The following is a 13,636-nucleotide window of genomic DNA, read 5'->3' as shown; positions in this document are numbered from 1 at the left end:
AGAGGATGAGATGGCTGGATGGCATCACTGACTCAATGGACATGAGTCTGAGTTGGTGATGGACAGGGAGGCCTGGCGTGCTGCGATTCATGGGGTTGCAAAGAGTTGGACACGACTGAGCGACTGAACTGAACTGATGAATGGACAATTAGGTTGCTTTCTTATCATGACTAATTGTAAATAATGCTGCAATGAACAAAGGGGTGCATATATTTTTTGAATTAATGTTTTTAATCTTTTTGGAAAAACACTCAGAGTGAAACTGCTAGATCATATGATAGTTCTATGTAAAATTTTTTCAGGAAACTCCATATTGTTTTTCACAGTAGTCATATCAATTTGCATTCCCACAAATGTTGCACAAGAGTTCCTTTATCTCTACATCCTTGTAAACACTTTTTATTTGTTGTCATGTTAATAATTGTCTATTCAGGTCCTCTGCTCATTTTTTAATCTGTTTTTGTGTGTGTGTGTGTTTCTTGGTGTTTATTTTTATGAGTTCTTTGTATATTTTGGATATTAATCCCCTATCAGATATATCACTTGCAAATATCTATCCCATTCATTAGGCTGTCTTTTCATTTTGTTGAGAGTTTCATTTGCTGTGCAAAAAATTTTTAGTTTGATGTAGTCCCATTTGTTTATTTTTGCTTTTGTTTTCCTTGCCTGAGGAGGCATATCCCCCCAAAATATCGCTAAGACCCATGTTGATAATGTACTGGCTATGGCTTTTTTTTTTGATAATGTATGGCTAAGGCTATGTTTTTTTCCTAGGTATTTTTTGGGTTCAAGTCTTACATTTAAATCTTTACTCCATTTTGAGTTTATTTTTGTACATGATGTGGAACAGTGGTCCGGTTTCATTCTTTTGCATGAGCTGCCCAATTTTCCCAGTATCGTTATTGAAAAGTCAGTCTCTTCCCCACTGTAAATCCTTACCTCCTTTGTCATGGATTAACCATCCATAGAGTGTAGCTTAATTTCTAGGCTCTCTATTCTGTTCCATTGAGCTATATATCTGTTTTTGTGCCAGTATCATATTGTTTTGACTACTGTAACTTTGTAGTATAATTTGAAATCAGGGAGCTTGATGCCTCCAACTTTGCTCTTCTTTCTCAAGATCACTTTGGCTATTTGAAATCTTGAGTTTCCACACAAATTTTAGGGGCTGCCCTGGTGGCTCAGAAGGTGGGGAATTCGCCTGCAATGTGGGAGACCTGGGTTTGATCACTGGGTTGGGAAGATCTCCTGGAGGAGGGCATGACAACCCACTCCAGTATTCTTGCCTGGAGAATCCCCACAGACAGAGGAGCCTGGCAGTCTATAGGGTCGCAGAGAGTTGGACATGACTGAGCGACTAAGCACACACAGATTTTAGAATTATTTGTTCTAGTTCTGAGAAATGCCACTAGTTTTAAAATAAGGATTTCATTGAATCTGTGGATTGCCTTAGGGAGTATGATAGTTTTAACTATTAATTCTTCCAATCCATGAACATCTTTCCATTTGTTTTCTTGTCTTCAACTTCTTTCATCAATGTCTTATAATCTCTGAGTACAGTTAGCTGTTAGTGTATAGAAATGCAACAGATTTCTGTATATTACTTTTGTATCTTGCAATAGTTTTTTGGTGGTATCTTTAGGACTTTCTTTACTGTAGTCTGAAAACAGTGATGGTTTTACTTGTTCCTTTCCAATTTGGACTCTTTTTATTTTATTTTTTCTTATCTGATTGTCATTGAATAAAAGTGGCAACAGTGGGCACATTTGTTTTGTTTCCTGATCTTAGGAGAAATGCTTTCAGCTTTCTACCATTGAGTTTAATGTTGACTAGGTTTGTCATATATGGCCTTTATTATGTTGAAGTATAATTTCTCAGTACCCACTTTGTTAGAAGTTTTTGTCATAAATGAATGTTGAATTTTGTCAGACTCTTTTTCTGCATCTATTGAGATGATCATATGATTTTTTTTCTTCAATCTATTAATGGGTAAACCACACTGATTAATTTGGAGGAATTGAACCCTTCTTGTATCCCTGGAATAAATCCCACTTAATCATGGTGTATGATTCTTTTAATGTATTCTTAAATTTTGTTTGTTAGTATCTTGTTAAGGATTTTTGCCTCTATGTTCATCAGTGATACTGTCTTGTAATTTTCCGTTTTTCTTTGTAGTATTGTTGACTGACTGTGGCACCAAAATGATACTGACCTCATAGAATAAGTTCAAAAATGTTCTTTCCTCTGCAGTTTTTTGGGATTTGAGAAGGGTGGTATTAGCTCCTTAAATGTTTGGTGGAATTCACCTTTGAAGCTGTCTGGTTCTGGACTTTAGTTTTTTAGGACTTTTAAAAAAATTGTTGACTCAATTTAATCAATCTGTTTATATTTTCTAGTTTTCTGATTCAATCTTGGGTGATTGTACATTTTTAAGAATTTATCCATTTCTTCCAAGTTGCTCATTCTATAATAATCTCTTATGATCCTTTGTATTTCTGTGGTTTGGGGTTTAACTTCTTCATTTCTGATTTTACTTATATGAGCTTTCTCTTTTTTTTTCTTGGTGAATCTAGCTAAAGTTTTACTGATTTTGTTTATCTTTTAAAAGAACTCGCTCTTAATTTTACTGATCTTTTGCACTACTTTTTAAAATCTTTATTTTCATTTTTTCTGCTCTGATCTTTATGATTTCTTTGCTTTATACCAAGTTTGAGTTTTGTAGGTTCTTCTTTTTCTAGTTCCTTTAGGTGTAAGCTTAGGTTGTTTTTGAGATTTTTCTTCTTTCCTGAGGTAGCTTTTTTGGCTATAAACTGATAGCTCAGTTGGTAAAGAATCCACCTGCAATGCAGGAGACCCCAGTTTGATTCCTGGGTCAGGAAGATCTGCTGGAGAAGGGATAGGCTACTCATTCCAGTATTCTTGGGCTTCCTTTGTGGCTCTAAAGAATCTGCCCGTAATGCAGGAGACCTGGGTCTGATCCCTGTGTTGGGAAGATCTCCTGGAGAAGGGAAAGGCTACCCACTCTAGTCTTCCGGCTAGGAGAGTTCCATGGACTGCATAATCCATAGGGTCACAAAGAGTCAGATCTGACCAAGTGACTTTCACTTTCTCTTTTCCCTTATAGAACTGCTTTTGCTGTTTACTGTGGATTTTGAGTCATTGTGTTTCCAATTTCATTTGTCTCCATGTATTTTTTTTTTTTTCTTCCTTGATTCCTTCAGTGACCCATTGGTTATTTACCAGCATAATGCTTAATCTTCACATGTGTTTTGAGTTTTTAAAAAAATATATACTTTATTTCTTTACTGTTGTGGTTTACTCAAGTTCTCCTTTCCAACCTCTTGTCTTTCAAATACTAGCCATACTTGAATGCCTAATACATGTCTCCACATGTCCATGTAGTTGACCTTGATCATCCTGGCTCCCTTGCTGGAGATATCTCTACTCCTGTGGGCATCTATAATACCTACTGTCTATATCATCCCCATGGCACTAATTCCAAATTCTCCCTGTTCCTAGCACAGAACTTCAAAAACCCTTGGACTTTCTTGATTGATAAGAGTGCTTTATGATATACATAATGAACCTCTTTGGGCCATGCTGGAGTTTCTGGTAGTAAGATACGGAGAAAAAACAACCATGTGCTTAGAAGTTGGAACTTTCAGCTCCACTCCCTGACCCTGGCGAGGGGAGAGAGAAGAGGTGGAGACTGAGCTCAATAAATGGCCAATGATTTAATCAGGCATGTTTGTGCAATGAAACATCAATAAAAAAAAAAAGAAAGAAAGAAAGAAAGAAAAACTCAAGGCAGCAAGGTTTGAGGAACTTCCTGGTTGATGCAAATATCGATGACTCAGAGGGTCATGCACCTGACCTCACATGGACAGACATTCCTATACGTTACTGTATTGAATACCTTACCCTGGTTGTTCTGTCCTACTTTACACTTATTTGGGGTTTTAACAAAAATACAATGAGAATAGTCTCAGAACCTTAAAAAGGTGATACTAAACTGATAATCCTAAATATATTTTCCTAAGTTCTCTGAGTCATTCTAGCCAATTACTGAATCTGAAGTAGCATCGTAGGAACTTCTGAATTTGTAGCCAAGTCAGACAGAGTATAGGTAGCCTGGAGACCCCACTTGCAGCTGGCATCTGATGTAAGGGAAATCTGTTAGGGACTTTGCATTTTAGCTTATAGTATCTGATGCTAACTGCAGTTATTATTAGAATTGAATTGAATTGTAGGACTCCCAGTTGGTGTCAGGGAATTGGCATCAGAACACAGAATTACCCTGTGTAATTAAAATACACATATTTTTATGTTGTCTTATTTATAGTGTTGATTATCATCGAGCAGAAATGACAGCATCTCAAGATGAGGAAGAGAGCAATTATAGCAGTATTTTCATGTCCGCACCAGTCAATCTGATCAAGTTGATTGGTGGTCAGTGAAGTAATCAACACATTTTAGTATGAGCATTCTGTCTCCCCAGCTGGATTGTGTGCTTGTGGAAGTCAAGTCCACATTTCCTATGTCTTCATATTTTAAACCATGCTTCATGAATTATCTTAAAAAATTCTAAGTACTAATGACATGCTTTATGGTTGATATGATGATATACAAATAAGTACTTATTAATTATAATATTCATTTTTTCATTTCATGCCTACTTAACAATCTTGTTTCTACAGATATTACTTTTATATTTTTTCATTTCCTTATTTCACAAATAGGAAAAGATAATCCATAGATAAGCCTCTTTCCTAAAATCTCAGAGTAAGTCAGGACCACACCTGAAATTAAAAGTCCACCCCATTTGGGCTTCATTTGTGACTTAGCTTATCACACCCTCCTTAAGTATTAAGAGCTACTGGTCTTTCTTAGTTCCAATAATTCTATGAATGATAATAGTGATATAGCCATTGAAGTTCAGAAACAGATTTTATTATTTATAGTGAGCTTGTCATTCATTTTTGAATTTTTCATTTAGCCTTATGTTTATGCTAGTAATTAAACTCATTTTGCCAAATTAAGTTGGTGAGTCACTTATACTGATAGGAAATGTTAAGAATCTAGCTTAAGACACATACTTTTAAAAAGGAAAAGAAAGAGACTTCAAGCATTGACAAAACAGAAACACTTAAAAAAGATCTTGAGTATATAGAAATAACTGTGTTGCCTCTCTAGCAGGTTAAAATTTAGTTAGCTCTATTGAATTGCAGCTAGACTCACTCTTTGAGTCCTTTTCATATTTTATATCAGAACTGAAACAATAACTTTGAAACCAGAGGAGTTTCTAATGACTTTGAGGGATACCGACTAACAATTTATTTCAGGAAGGAGAACAGAAGAGACATATGGCTTTAATTTATCTGATTTAATGTTACCCTTCAGAAGTAATCACTTGCTTTTCTACTGCACCAAACTTTTACTTTATTACTAACAGAATCTCTGAAAATGACAGCAACTGGAGTTAAGGAAGAGTCATTACCGTAACATTCCATTTGACAACATGCAATCATGTCCATTAAGAGCTTTAAATTGCCCTCAGATGTGTGGTAGGAAGCATCAAGGTTTATTTAACCCAATGCTGAGTACTAACAAGCTTGATAATAAACTTGCATGAACAGGCTGATTCTCAGCACATTTCCCTAAGAGTTTTATCTAAAATGGCAAACACGGACAGAAAGGATTGTTTCCTGGAGTCTTAAGTTTAGACGTACTTGTGAGGCTTTCTTTGAGTCAGAGCAGAGATTTTTGTGAAAATTCTGCAGTTAAGCAACCGATGGCTCAGTGGATGGAGAATCCATCTGCAGTGCAAGAGACCCAGGAGACATGGGTTTGATCCTCAGGTTGGGAAGATCCCCTGGAGGAGGAAATGGCAACCCACTCCAGTATTCTTGCCTGGGAAGGGTCTCTTGCCTTCTCAGTCCAAAGGGTAGCAAACAGTTGGGCATGATTGAGTGACTAAGCACAGACATTGCAATTAAGAGAAAATCCATGGCCCTTTCTTTCCAGAAGACTCCTGGATAAGTAGGGATGTCTGTTCCATGTAAGCTTTGGTATGGAGGACTTGGGGACTTAAGTGTTTAGAAGAAACCCTCAGAGATTGGCCTGATTTTGATTACATCAACAGTATTTAATTCCAGGGGAGTCTAGTACAGTTATCTTTTGAGACCCACTTAGAGCCATTCCAAAATTCCAGAATTCACTGTCTAGACCAATCTAGACTCTTCTAATTCAGGAATGATATGGCCTGCTGTAGGTCCACACTCCTGGGGCAACAGGAGAATTGATGGAAGCTTAGTTAGAAAAAATGTGACCTGTTGTAGAAAAAAGGCGTGGTTGTGCCTGCAACAGTGTGGACCCCAAAGCAGTTTTTCTTTTTTTGTGGGAAAGAGAGAACCAGTAATTCAGCCCCCAGCACAGTGGTTAGCAGGGTAGGCTCTGGGGGTAGATAACCCTGGTTTGTAAGCCTCCACTGACATGTATGTGCATGCTCAGTCGCTCAGTCGTGTCTGACTCTTTGCAACCCCACACACCGTGGCCCACCAGACACCTCTGTCCATGGGATTCTCCAGGAAAGAGTACTAGAGTGGGTTGCCATTTCCTTCTCCCGATGATCTTCCTAACCCAGGGATTGAACCTGCATCTCCTGCATTAGCAGTTGGATTCTTTACTGCTGAACCAACTGGGACGTCCCCACTGACAGGTACTAGACTCTTAATCAAATTGCTTTTACTCTCACTGTCTCGAGATTTCTCATTTGCAAAATGTAGCAATGGCTTTTCTTAATTGATATTTAATTACATGATCAATGAAATAATGGTTTTTAAACTTCTGGCAGTCTCTGAAACCTAGAAAGTGCTCAGATAACAACCAGAAAGTACTGGTGTGCTGGGTGAGATCTGTGCATTTTATATATGTAACTCATTTAATTTTCATATGTGAATTACTGCATTCCCATCTTATAGATGAAGAAACTGAGGCACATACGGACTAAGTAGTTTGTTCAAGATCACACAGCTGGCAAGCAGCAGATTACCACCACTCATTTTAAGCCAAGTCCTGTGGCTCCAGAGTCCATGAATTCAACCACGATTTTCTGCTGCTTATTTAATAAATAAGTGCAATGTCTTATTATTGTTATTTTCCTTCCTGTAAGTCTTTCCAACTCCATGACACTGACATGACCTCCATTGTCTCAGCTCTTTTGTTTGAGAAGAAGCAGCAGTTGTTCCTCCCTGTTGGTAAACCAGGGTAATCCATGACAAGTCACTTATCATTTGCATGATTCTCAAGGTGAAGGAAAAATAGTAGCCAGAAGAGCTTAGTGGCTTTCTAACTGATAAGGCTGGAAGAAGAAACAGGAAGTGTATAGTCTACCTCTTCTTCTTCTCTTTTAGGTGGAAGCTGCTGAGAAGTAAGCCATCTTTGGTGCTCCTCTCTGGGTTGTATGATGAGACAGATCTGTTCTGGGAGTTTACCCCTCCCCCCACTCCCCCAACCCCGCACCCGCAGCAGGGCAGCTGCTACTGCTGCTAAGTCGCTTAAGTCGTGTCCGACTCTGTGCAACCCCATAGACAGAAGCCCACCAGGCTCCCCCATCCCTCGGATTCTCCAGGCAAGAACACTGGAGTGGGTAGCCATTTCCTTCTCAATGCATGAAAGTGAAAAGTGAAAAGTGAAAGGGAAGTCGCTCAGTCGTGTCCGACTCTTAGCGACCCCATGGACTACAGCCTACCAGGCTCCTCCATCCATGGGATTTTCCAGGCAAGAGTACTGGAGTGGGGTGAAGCTTCTAATTCTGGAGAAGGCAAACCGGCTGTATCAGAATGCCTTCTGGCCAATATTGCTGTGTTAAGTCACCTCCTCTGTTAATATCCTTATTGGTGCATGCTAAGTTGCTTCAGTCATGTCTGACTCTTTGTGACCCCATGGACTGTAGCCCACCAGTCCATATCTGACTGTCTGACTGTGATGTCCTTCCTCTGTCTATAGGATACTCCAGGCAAGAATACTGGAGTGCCGTGCCCTCCTCCAGGGAATCTTCCTTGTGGCCTCTATCTCCCTAACTTCTCTATCTATGTCTTAATTTATTTGCACTTCAAGTGAGGAAAAAAAAGACATTCATTATTGAGTACCTCTGATTTCTGACTTTCAAGAAGATGTTGACTCTTCCCCAAGGGCCCTCTGATTTTCCTGCTCAAATTGATGAGTTTATACTGATTCATTCGCGTCATTCTCTCATCATCCTCTGATGGTCCATTATTTTTCAGGGTGACTGTGGACTAAAGGAGCTGACTCTCACAGAGACTCTGAATATGTTAAAGCTCGGTCAATGAGTGGGAAGAATTTAATTTAATCATCATTTCATCCTCTGTGTGTGAAATGTGCTATAAAGAGATCTCAGTGAGTATGCTCATAATTACAAATGTATTATTTTAACTTATTACTTTAATGCTGAAGGAACTTGTTACAGTACATTGTCATCAGACATCTGATAAAAATAAAATGAGTATTAAAGTAGAACAAGTCTATGCTACATGAGATGCATGCCAGTTAACCAATTTATAAATAAAGAAAAGATGAAGTGGAAGGAGACCAAGTTCAGAGACATACTGCCCATTGATGGCCAAGTTGGATGTAGATGGGGGTTTTGAATGTACTGGGTAAGCCCATGATGTCCTACCTAAATAACATACAGCACAGCTCACATCTTGACCACTCTTAAATTTAGGACTCCCACAATAATATCATCTGTTCAGTTCAATTGGGCAAATATTTAGTTGACTCAGGCTTTCTATATGTTCTATATGCTCTATGTTCTGTTTGGGCAAAAGAGCAATGAACTGAACAAATATGGGTCATAACATCATGGAAAACAATGGAAAGAACCCAACTACACTTGTTAGTAAAATTTGTAATTGTTAGCAAAGAAATAGTTTCTAAAATTAAAAGTGTCATTATTTAAATATATTACTATGATTTTTATTGCTTTGTTTCTTACAATAGGAAAAAAATAAGAAAAAAATCACGAGCTTTCATCAACAGGAAATGGTTTCATAAATTATTATACTTTTACTCTATGGAATATTATGCAGTTATTTGATGGAATGAGATAGATGTATTCGAAGAGCTTGGAAAAATGTGATGATATTAAGAAAAATTAGTTATATGTACAATTCCATTTTTGTAAAAATAAAACAGTGGGAGCAGTGGTATTCATATGTATATTGTACATGTTATTAATAGTTTAGCAAAGAAATAAGTAAGGAAGAAGTGTGTGCTCAGTTGGGTCCAGCTCTTTGCGACCCCATGGACTGTAGCCTGCTAGACTTCTCTGTCCATGGAATTCTCCAGGCAAGAATACTGGAGTGGTTGCCATTTCCTTCTCCAGAGCATCTTCCTGACCCAGGGATTGAACCCATGTCTCTTGCATTGACAGGCAGATTCTTTACTAACTGCCTCAACTAGGAAGCCCAAGTAAGGGATGTGCATACCAAATTTTTAACAGTGGTTACATCAGCTGGGCAAACTTTTGAATTGTAATTCAGAGGAATAGCAGTTTTAATTAAGAGCATTGACCCAAATGAAAAACATTGAAAAAACATTGTGAAAAAGCAATTTTAAGTAGAAAAAAAAATAGACTACATTTAGACTAAGAAAAATAAACAGGATTATTGTAGAGATGAATGTGTCAAGATGTTAATATTTGCCTCAGGATAGAATAATGATCATTATAAGTGAATTTTTCTCTCCCTCTGGACACTTTTATGTATTTTCTATATTTTCTACAGAAACATGCATTAATGTAACAATCAGAAAGAAATACAATTATATAGAAGATGTTTGTGCCCTTTGACTTAATTCCAATCTTAAGTTTCTTGCTGAAAATAGAACATACAAGAAGAATCCAAATAAGAATAATTTCTTTTAAAAAGTAATTATGAGGTGAAACTATGCCCTTATTTCAGAATTAATTATTTAAAACTGTTTTTCTATAACTTAGTTTTGGATTTCCCAGTGCATTCAACAGAATTATTGGAATCTTCTATCCACTTCAATAAAGTAGAAGTTTATCTTTGAGCTCATTTCTATGTTCCAGTTCCACTTATTCTGGGTAAGGACCACTCCACATTGATCTATGATATCATGATATAAATTCATAAGAAAAAAAGAACACATCCCTCTGAAACTACACCAGTATTTTCCCTCTAGATATAACTGTTTAAGAAGAGGCATACTCTAAAGTCAACCCCAAAATAATCAATAATGAGAATGCTTCCTGTGTAAAAAATTTACATTCACTGAGAAGCTTAAGGCTTGAATAATTGCTTACCATGTGAGTGTGAATTGTGAGGATAAAGCAGACAATCCATTTGGTAAACACTATTGATTGCCCGCCATGGTTCCTCTTCTCATTTCTGGGAAGTGCAGAGGCAGATGTAAATAGAAATTACACCAGGTGTGGTTGATGGATGCCCAGACCACGTCTGAGGCACTTGGGCTGAGCACCAGCAAGTGGGGACAGAGAGAAATAACATACACAGGAAAACGCAAGGCTTTAGTTCCTAAATGGAAAATCTATGCTGTTAAAACCTGGCCATGGAGCAGGAAGACCTGAGATGGAATTCACTGGAACATGTCAATTAACCTCTGAGCAGTGAATCTCTGATTTGATCCGTGCTGAACTGAAAAAAGCTTAAAACAAACAAACAAAAAAACCCACAAGCTAAGCCTTTACAAAGTTATTGTGAGGATTAAAGGAGATGATATTTGCAAAATTGTATTTTATGAATGTGAAATTCAATAAATAAGATGAACACATCAATAATCAAGGGCATGTTACATCATTTGGGACACATATTGTGTCTTCTACTTGGTCTGCTGCTGGTGCTGCTAAATCACTTCAGTCGTGTCTGACTCTGTGTGACCCCATAGACGGCAGCCCACCAGGCTCCCCCGTCCCTGGGATTCTCCAGGCAAGAACACTGGAGTGGGTTGCCATTTCCTTCTCCAATGCATGAAAGTGAAAAGTGAAAGTGAAGTCGCTCAGTCATGTCTGACTATTAGCGACCCCATGGACTGCAGCCTACCAGGCTCCTCTGTCCATGGGATTTTCCAGGCAAGAGTACTGGAGTGGGGTGCCATCTACTTGGTCATTCCCCATTAAATATTTACTTTAAGTTTATTTGGTGAGTCAGGACATATACTGGTGATAAAGTGATGTTTTGACAGCTATTTTCATTAGAAAAACCAAGGTTCCCTGGGAAAGGTAAAATTAAATGGCAGTTACACTTTGGGACAGCCACAAAATACTAAACATCATGCAATCTCAGAGCCAGTAGGATAATATGTGGTCACTGATTCATCCTTCTACTTGTGGCTGGTATTTATGTTCTCATCTATTCTATCCTAGAACACCAATTCATTGCTTCAGTGTGCCTCATTGATTCAGTTATTCAGGCGGGAAATATAATTTGAGAACTGATTATGCTTTGGACACTCTACTAAGAGTTGTTGATTATGTAATTAAGGAAAGACAAGTAAGGAAAGACAAACCACTCCCTGTCCTTACAGAGTTTACAGTGTGGTGATACTTTCAAACTGTGGTGCTGGAGAAGACTCTTGAGAGTCCCTTGAACTGCAAAGAGATCAACAGTCTGTCCTAAAGGAAATCAACCCTGAGTATCATTGGAAAGACTGATTCTGAAGCTGAAGCTCCAATACTTTGGCCACCTGATATGAAGAACTGACTCATTGAAAAAGGCCCTGATCCTTGGAAAGATTGAGGTTAGGAAGAGAAGAGGGCAACAGAGGATGAGATGATTGGATATCATCACTGTCTCAATGAACATGAGTTTGAGCAAACTCTAGGAGATAGTGAAGGACAGGGAAGCCTGGCATGCTGCAGTCCGTGGGATTGCAAAGAGTCGGACATGACTTAGCGATTGAACAACAACAAATTGTCACATAATCACATAAATCATTGTAATTATGACAATTGCTGGGAAGAATAGATATGTAATTCTACAGGAGCCTGTAATTTCTGTGTTTGGTTTAGTCAGAGAGGTCATGAGAGACTTCTCTGAGCAGAAGGTGTGTGGACTTAAATTCAAAGGATGAATGCTGTACAGTAGAAACTAGCACAATTTTGTAAAGCAACTATACTCCAATAAAAATTTTTAAAATAAATAAAAAAATAAAACATTAAACCACACAAAAAAATACAATTGTGAAATGACTACCTTCTGAATTAGCTGTGAACTTGGATAGGTAAAAAGTATTTAAAAGTAATGAATAAGTTAAGTAGGAGAAGGCAATGGCACCCCACTCCAGTACTCTTGCCTGGAAAATCCCATGGACGGAGGAGCCTGGTGGGTGGGCTGCAGTCCATGGGGTCGCTGAGAGTCGGACATGACTGAGCGACTTCACTTTCACTTTTCACTTTCATGCCTTGGAGAAGGAAATGGCAACCCACTCCAGTGTTCTTGCCTGGAGAATCATAGGAACGGGGGAGCCTGGTGGGCTGCCGTCTATGGGGTCACACAGAGTCAGACACGACTGAAGTGACTTAGCAGCAGCAGCAGAATATGTTAAGTAGTTCTTTGTTGGCAATTCAAAAAGAATATGCTATTATCGCTAGAGGGGAAGGTAATGTAATAACTGTGCTGTTTTTGCAACTTCTGTGAATCTTAAACTATTCCAAAGTAAAAAGGTATTAGTTGTATTCAAAAAGGTAAACAAATAAATATTTTCAAATATCAAAAAGAAGAAAACCCTAACAGAAAACAAAGAATGAATAGTAGTGGCCAGAAGATGAATATAAGAGAGAAAAACATTCTAGGCAGAGGGAACAGCTTTTGTGAAGGCCATGCATGCAAAGGAGCGTTGCAGTCTGTGAATGGCTAAATCTCAGAGTTGAGGGCTGATAGAAGATGAGGCTGGAGAGGTTCATGTGAGCTGCTGCTGCTGCTGCTGCTAAGTCGATTCAGTCGTGTCCGACTCTGTGGGACCCTATGACGGCAGCCCCCCAGGGTCCCCCGTCCCTGGGATTCTCCAGGCAAGAACACTGGAGTGGGTTGCCATTTCCTTCTCCAATGCATGAAACTGAAAAGTGAGAGTGAAGTCGCTCAGTTGTGTCCGACTCTTCACGACCCCATGGACCGCAGCCTACCAGGCTCCTCCGTCCATGAGATTTTCCAGGCAAGAGTGCTGGAGTGGGGTGCCATCGCCTTCTCTGTCATGTGAGCTGGAAACCACACAAACCACACAAATCTTGAAGGCTGTGTGAGGGATTAAGGTTCAGATTAGGATTCACAGGGTTTCAGAAGAGCAAATAATGATTGTAAATAAGCATGTCATGACCAGATCTGTACTTTGAGAAAAAAGAAATCAGTCTCTCTGCATTTGGAAAAATTGACCAAAGATGGGCCACAGTTGGTATATTAGTTTTCTATGGCTGCTGAAAGAAATGATCACAAATTAGGCATTTAAAACAGTATCACATTTTTTGCAGGTTGGAGGTTAGGCCCAGCAAGGCTTAGAGGAGTTCTCTGTTCAGGATCTCACCAGACAGGGATCAAAGTATTGGCGCGGCTGAGGTTCTCATCACAAGCTCACAGGT

This window comes from Bos mutus, chromosome 14 (genome assembly GCF_027580195.1).
Source record: "Bos mutus isolate GX-2022 chromosome 14, NWIPB_WYAK_1.1, whole genome shotgun sequence".
NCBI classification, from domain to species: Eukaryota; Metazoa; Chordata; class Mammalia; order Artiodactyla; family Bovidae; genus Bos; species Bos mutus.
The sequence above is the reverse complement of the archived record's forward strand: the minus strand, read 5'-3'. Positions refer to the sequence as shown.